The 8,270-nt window shown below is 40.5% G+C and overlaps 1 pseudogene; it reads left to right on the top strand.

Annotated features, from left to right (window-relative positions):
• Positions 1 to 2,333: 2,333 nt before the first annotated feature.
• Positions 2,334 to 4,394, top strand: LOC149160387 (L-type lectin-domain containing receptor kinase IV.2 pseudogene; annotated as a pseudogene).
• The last annotated feature ends 3,876 nt before the right edge of the window (positions 4,395 to 8,270 follow it).

Here is an 8,270-nt window from a genome sequence, read left to right as displayed (position 1 = left end):
TCAACTTCAACGAAATGTTCGTCTTGAGCAGATGGCAGCGGAATAGTCAAAGACATTCACGGCTTAGCATTTACTATCTCAATTTTTGCCTTGTAGAATGTCTTTTCTGGCCTTAAATTGTTTGCGAAAAAAGGAGGGATTGAATTATCCTCTTGTATAGCTTCTTCAACCCGTTTGTTTTCATTTGAACATTCATATGTGCTTACTGTTCCCATGTTCTCTTCTAGAGAATGCACTTGAAAATATATGTTACTAGTAGGATGTTCATGCCCAGTCCTATCATTAAGATCTTTGATCTTCCAATGATCCTCATTAACTGATATTGCTAGTTTCTTGTTCATTGCACCTTCAATATTTCTCCTATCATTCAATATTTCAAGACAAGATGCAGCTCTAGCCTCACAAGAAGAATCCAAACCAAGGGAATCAGAAAGCTTTACATCAACCCAACTATCCTCATCACTGCTGGGAGACTCACCTTTAGTAATATCTTTTGGAAACTCATTCAGATCCCTCTGCAACATGTTATGTGGGATCCCATCTTTCAGCTTGTCAAATATTGCCAAATTCTGCGTGTGAACTAATTCTATGTAAGGTTCCTTGACCTCCTCAAATGCCTGAGTTCTATCTTCTTCCATTGAACTTACAGAACTATTGAAGGACCTATTCATGAGGCTGGCCCTCTTAAGTGGGTCACCTTTTTCTTCAGAAATAGTTTCTCCTTCACAGTTGGAATCGTAAATCCCTGTAGCATTTTCACAATGGACAGTGCAGACCATTGTCACTATGAAGCTCTGACAAACTGTATAATTCACACAGCTGGGCAGTACTTCAAGAAGAAACATTTAAATTGTTAATACTTGCAAAAAAATTTATTCAACAGGAAATTGAAATCTAATAAAATAGATTAGAAGCCGCCCTAAAAAAATCCATTCACCAAGAATCTAATCAAAGTTTGATAAATCAAAACATAGTTAATATTTATGTAGCTCTAATATATCATACACCATAAAATTCGCCATGTTTAATGTGCTTCGGCCATCTTGTGCATCAAGATATGTATAGCTGAGATTCTTGAGGGATTTTACGTGCCTTAAAGAGTCTCTACCTTTTTTAAATTTCTTTCCAATAGTTGTATGTTTGAATGAAAACAATGTGTTTTTCTGTTCTGCTCTCTTAATTCCCTTGTTGTTGCCTTTTAAGCATAATTATTGAGAAAACCGTATAAACTAGTTAGTGAGCCTTATGAAAAGTAACAATACTGAACCCTAGAAGCCCGCTTGGTCATATATGAGAGTTGCATTACCCAACTTGAATTTGAAGTTTGCTTGATGCAATATCTATAGGAGTCATGAGTTTTGTGATTTAGTAAATTACTCTAAGTAAGAAGAGTTACAATTGTGGAAGCATATGTTTGCATAAAAGTTAACCAATACCCAAATTGAAAATACAATTGAGATTTTAATTAATTAATTTATATATATATGTTAATTAATAAAATATTTTACACTGTACATCTTATATGGTTTCCAACATTCATTTTTTTCTATTTTTAATATTTTTTTAGAAAAATACTTGTACTTTTTAATATATATATAAATAAAATATTTTAGACTGTACATTTTATATGGTTTCGAATATTCATTATTTTCTATTTTTAATATTTTTTGACAAAAATATTTGTACTTTTAAATCTTTTATAAAATTCAACAATTCTAATTTCATAAGTCTATCTACCTCTCTTTGTACCTTTTGAGACAATTGCTAGTATTAAACACTTTTGTGAACTGCAATTTCCCTTCTACTTTTATAATTATATCATTATGTCGACCTCTCTGGGTAGCTTTTGGGACAATTGCTATTATTACGCACTTTTATAATTATGTGGTAACAATTTAAACCCTGCCAAAGACTTGCAAGTCAATTTCAACGATAACGTGCCTCGTGGTCTCATCCGTAGCACAAAGACGGGCCCAGCAAGATTTGTTCCATCACATGAATATTGGAATTGCGTCTTAAGTCTTCGGACCCATTTCCCGTGTCTTATATATTCAAAGTCATTGCCGTGTTATTCCTCTTTCACTGTTCAGAATTTTACAAACGAAACTTCCGTGCTCGTAAGTTCACCGTTAAGAATTTTACAATAAAAAAACGCATTCCTTCAATGTTCTTACCAAGATTTCCGAATCCTGCTCAGAGGTAACAATACGCTTTCCTTCAATTGCATTGAGTGGTAAGATTTGAAAGCGCCTTTGTAATCAATGTGTGTGGCTCATCTTCTATTTATTTATTTCGGAGAATCAATATATCTCCACCCAGAGAAACGATTCATGATGGTAATACCACGGCGCAGCGTCCTCCTGATAGCCTTCATCTCCCACTTCATACCACACATTCCTGCAAAATCCAATGAGGATGATCAAGATACCACTTTCATCTTCGACGGATTTAATGGAACCCACTTGCTTTTGGAAGCCGATGCTTCAGTCATCGGCTCCAAATCCGTCCTCGCCCTCACAAACCATTCGCATTTCATGCTCGGCCGTGCGCTCTATTCAATTCCCGTGAAGATGAAAAGCAACGAGACGCTTTCCTCCTTTAGCACGACCTTTGTTTTCTCCATGGTGCATCCTCCTTCTGCCGAAGCCGGACACGGAATAGCCTTCATCATGATGCCTCACATATCTCCCATCGGCGCTCTACCGTCCCAATATCTGGGCTTGCTTAACCTCACCAGTAATGGGCAGCCATACAATTACTTATTCGCAGTGGAGTTCGATACGATCAAAAGTGTGGAATTCAGTGATCCCGACGACAACCACGTAGGTGTAGACATCAACAGCCTCATCTCGGTGCAGACCAAGCCTGCTGGATATTGGAATGGGGAGGACAGCTTCCATGGATTGAGCCTCAAGAGTGGACAGAACATACAGGTCTGGATCGATTACAATCATCCTCAACGCCGCCTTAACGTTAGCATCATGTTGGCCGGCTCACCGAGACCGCAAAAGCCGCTGATATCTCTGAAAATCGATCTGGGCAACGTTCTGCAAGAGAAAATGTTCGTTGGCTTTGCGGCGTCCACGGGGAACTTTATCGAAGATCATTACATTCTCGCGTGGAGCTTCACCACCCAAGGCATGGTGCCTCCACTCAGTCTATCGCGTCTACCTTGTTTTGCGAACATGTATTCCAAACGTCCGGGCTGGGCAATCATAGCCAGCGTCACCGTGGCCACCCTGCTTCTCTTATCGCTGGCAGTTGCAGCCATGTTTTTCATAAGAGCGAAGTATGGAGAAAGGGTGGAAGAATGGGAGATGGAGTACTGGCCCCATAGACTCACTTACAAGGAATTGAGCATCGCCACTAGTGGGTTCCGGGACGAAAACATTTTGGGGCAAGGAGGTTTCGGGAAAGTTTATAAGGGTGTTCTCCCCAGCAGCGGCCAAGAGGTCGCAGTGAAGTGCATAACGAAAGAGCTTGCCGAGGGAATGAAGTGTTTCGTTTCAGAGATCTCGAGCATGGGTCGCCTACAGCACCGGAACCTGGTTCATCTCCGCGGCTGGTGCCGCAGGCAGAAGCAATTATTCATCGTTTACGACTACATGCCCAACGGCAGCCTGGATAAACTCATCCTTGGGAATTCGACAACAGTCCTGCCGTGGTATCGGCGATACGTGATTCTGAAGGGCGTGGCCGCTGGGATTCTGTATCTGCACGAGCAATGGGAGAAGAGGATCATGCACAGAGACATCAAGTCGAGCAACGTGCTGCTGGATTCGGAGCTCAATGGGCGGCTGGGAGACTTTGGCCTCGCTCGGCTGTATGATCACAGTGAGAATTCGCAGACTACTCATATTGTGGGAACGTTGGGGTACATAGCACCGGAGCTGATACACACGGGGAAGGCCACGCCGAGCTCTGACGTATTCAGCTTCGGGGCTCTGATGTTGGAGGTGGCTTGCGGGAGGAGGCCCGTGGATCCGTTGAAGGACGCGGAGCAGATGATTTTGGTGGAGTGGGCGTGGGGACTTTACGAGGAGGGGAGGCTGCTGGAGGCATCGGATCCAAAGCTGGGGAAGGATGGATATGATGTGTGCCAGATGGAGAAGGTGCTGAAGTTGGGGTTGTTGTGTTCTCACCCAGATCCGGAGAGCAGGCTGGGCATGCGCCATATTTGCCAAATACTAGAAGGCGAAGCTCCTCTTCCTGACATCCGCAAAGCCTCTTTCAACGTGAGTCGTAATTCCAGAGGTTTCTTTAGATATATAGGCGATAAGTCTGGGGAGGAAACGTCCAGCAGAAGCCGTTCAGAAAGAATACTCAGGTCGGCTTCTGAAAGAATACTCGGTTACACTTTCAATAATCCTCGAGATCCTTCGAGGTCAAATTAATAGGCCTGATCACCGGTAAGCTTTTGCAGGGGTGATAGGTTCCACCAAATACTGGAAGTTAGTTTGGTGATGGGGATGCAAGGAGTAGGATTATCCATGACCAAATGATACGGTACTTTTATTTACTTTGTTGTAGGATCCATTTGCACATTGATATCTCTTCCCACCATATATGTAAAACACATATTTCATGTGAGTGCGAGTATAAAATAAACAGCCTTTACGCTTTATACTCTTGTTTTTTTTTTTAATATTATTATTTATATTTTAAAATATTATAATTTAATATATCATGTTATAAATATATATAAAGTTACATTGTTAAATCTTTTTAGCAAAAGGATTAAGAAGAAATAAAAAGTGGAGGGAAGGAGGGATGGATGAGATATGTCCCCAAGATGGTAGTGTGTATATATATATATAATCATATGATTTTGTGTGTGGTTGACTTGTTCAATGACTTCACTTCAAATAGAACTCTCATTATATTTCTTTAAATATATATGTGAGATAATGTAATAGACATTTATATGAAAATGAATCTTTTTTAATTTCCACATTTTTTAATTTTTTTTTCGTAACACTGGTTTCTTTCCATCTTTTTCATGAGATGAAAATATAATGCAAAACCATTTTTAATGTTTTAATTATTCATATTAAGAAGAAAAACTTAAAACCTATTTGAATATCTTTTAAATAGTCACCATGTAAACTAGTGGGTATTTAGAAGATAGTCTCCATGCTCTCGACATAAAACTCATAAATAAAAAAACATTAGCATGACATTCTAAAGCTTCTTTGGATAATTTGCCTCACTATTGGTTTCCCTCCCACAAAATATTTGAGAAGTACAACCATGATATACACTGACTAAGACTGTGAATTTGAGAAAGCAACAGATGGAGGTGAGTTGCTTCCACCTTTTCTTTTCTTGTACCCTAATCTATTACAACCTTGGAGTCTCCTAGCACTTGTAGATGATTAAAACCATGAGATGCGTGAAAATGTAACAAAATAAACAATGTAGAGAATTATGCCTTTATATTGGAGCCATACTTGGGTGTGTACCTAATGTGGAAGTAATGGTTTTGGTTGAGAAAGAAAACAACTTTAGTTACACACTTGGTTGGATGCCCTTGACTAGCCTTGTCTAAAAAACCCCAAGGAATATTAAAATCCAGAATGGGCATAACATGAACCCTATTCTTTTACCTTTTGGGTGAGCATCTCATTCCTTCATGAGCTTCTCCATTAGCTCATCAATTACCTCAGCAAAAATTAGTTTATCTTGAAAAAATACCATGTTGCATTCCCACCAAAGAAAGTAAAAAAGCTAGCAAGGGAAAGAACCTTAGCTTCTCACCTCTACATCCATCAACCATGATTGGGCACTCCAATCCAAATCGTTACCATTCCAAATAGCCTTTGGCTTAAATTTAAGTGTTAACGGGCTCTAGGTTAGGTTAGGATAAGAACATGATATAGAAAGATGACTAAATGATTTCTCCTCCTGCCTACACAAAGAACATTTGTTGGTACTGTTATCACTCAGGTTGTCCCTTGGCTCCTTAAGGGATACGGCCGAGGTAACCACAAACCAATCTTTGGACTGCAGGTCCTAGCCTATCTACAGTCAGAGAGGGCTCTCTCTTTAAAATTTAGCTTTGTTTTGGGTTGATTTTAGGCTAGTTATGATGTACCTGGGTTTTGTTTTGGTTTTGGTGGGAAGGAGGATTCTTTCAAGCAGAGTTGGGATGCATAGTGTGAGAAGTTCAAACCATTGGGCATGGAGTCATGGATTAGGGCTTGCTGTTGTGTTTTCTTGGTCACAAGAGGAATACAGAGCAGGATAGCTACACATAAAACAATACCAATTGCTGAAAAAGATGGAATGAAGGCCAAAGATGAAAGGCAACTAAGAATCTTTCATCAGCTAGCAGATAAGGAAGGTGAATGAATGTTTATCTAGGAGCAGTTAAGAATTCCTAAATATCAGTCATATGTGATGGAATTAGTGTAAATATGAGCCGAGGGATATTCATATTCATAGCCAATTCAGAGGAAAACATATAGAAATAACAAGAACTAAGCATAGAGTGCAATCAAACAAATCCTAAGCTATTCTTCTTTCTTGCTATTTGGATCATGACACATAGATGATATAGCAAACATTAAACTGAAAATGGAGGTGAGAAACACTTATTGAGTCATGTAGTAGCACAGGAATTCCACAGTCACTCTTCAGCCATTAAAAACACAGCAGATAGTTCAATCATCCAAGCATTCCAGCAGTCTTTGATTATAGATGCTTTCAAAGTATACAGCGCAAGTCTAAACTCTGGATTATCAAGCAACCCAACCTTTAAACAATGAATCAGGGTGGTTTATATAGGGAAAATATCCCAAAATATCTATTACAATAGAACTTAAACAGATCTGAGGGAAATGAGTGCTTTAATCTATCTTATCTTGAAGTAAATGCATAAAATATTTATCTAAGTGCTGCGCTGGGGCAGCCACCTCAAAAATGAGTTGAAATCTGTCCTTATGGCTCTGTGCTGTTCATTTAGCCATAACTGTGCTTTGGGCTTTGATCCCCTGCTCTTGAGTGGCTTTGATGCGCATTAACTGTGATCTGAGAGCCTTAAGTGGCTTCACCGCTTTCTTTGACTTTGATGGGGGGCTCTTTAATGTTCACCTGCTTTGATATTGTCGATCTGATACTCTTTGCCGCTTCACTGATACTCTTTAATTGAATCTGGGCTTTATCTTTCCTCTGATACTCTTTAACACTTGAATCGGGCCACTTTCTCTCCCTTGGTATGCTTGAAACTGTCAAATCGCCCCTTTTCTACCTTTTCAAGGCAAAAATAACTGCTGCAATGATTTCCGTGGCCTTTGGGATGCTATCGGCACTTGGCCGATCAAAATAATGCTTAATTTGGAGAGAACTGCCAAACAGAGGAGGATCTGCAACCTGATAACTGTGCTGAGGCCGAGGCTAGCTTTCTGAAGCAAAACTGGGCTTTGGAGCGATCAAAAAATGGTTAAAAATGCATGCCTCCCTTTACTGGGCGCGCGCAGGCGCAATTGTGAAAATAGTGAAGAAATGGCCTCTTTTCCCTTTACAAAGAAAAAGACCCATTTCTATGCAAAATTCGTGAAAAGCATGGGCGGGCGCAACACTGTAGCAGAGATTAAATCCGGGCCATTGGATCGCGCGCAGGCAGATCCAATGGCTGGCGCTCAATCAACGATCGGCGGATTGGCCTATCCCAAACTGTAATACCTCCGAAATGCGATATCCCTACGGACCCGAAATGCATTATAGACTCACTTTTTATTGATATCGGGTCTGGCCTGTCGGCGGTTCCCAATCGGCGGATTTTGATAAAATGGATAAGCGGACCCGAAATGCCTTTGAACTGTTGTTTATAACTTTTCGGCTCCAGCCAGTCGGAGCTATATATGGGAGCGATGCGACATAATGTGGATTGTTGATCTAAGGGCCCGAATGGGCGGCTGCGATTTAATCGGTGCTTCGCTATCGGCGGGCGGAGGGCTTTATACATATGCGATCGCCGAAATGGGGCGATCGCCGAAATGATCTGGGCCGTTGGATGAGCGGGAGGATCGGACGGCTGACATTAAGTCGGCAATCGGCAATCGGCGAGGTGGAGGGTGCGGGCCTTTATTTATGCCGATAGCGAAATAGCGAAAGAGCAATGAGGCTTGCGATACATGGAAAATGCGGGTTTTGCGATAAAACTTAAGTTTTATGAAAAACTTAGGTTATAACAATAAATCGGGATTTAACGATAAAATATGTATATGTGGAATATATGGAAAATGCGACAAGAATGGTTCCCGATAGCG

This window comes from Pinus tabuliformis, chromosome 5_2 (genome assembly GCF_031772625.1).
Source record: "Pinus tabuliformis cultivar Carrire ecotype Pingquan chromosome 5_2, CPIR1, whole genome shotgun sequence".
NCBI lineage: Eukaryota > Viridiplantae > Streptophyta > Pinopsida > Pinales > Pinaceae > Pinus > Pinus tabuliformis.
This window is presented reverse-complemented; position numbering and strand designations above follow the sequence as displayed.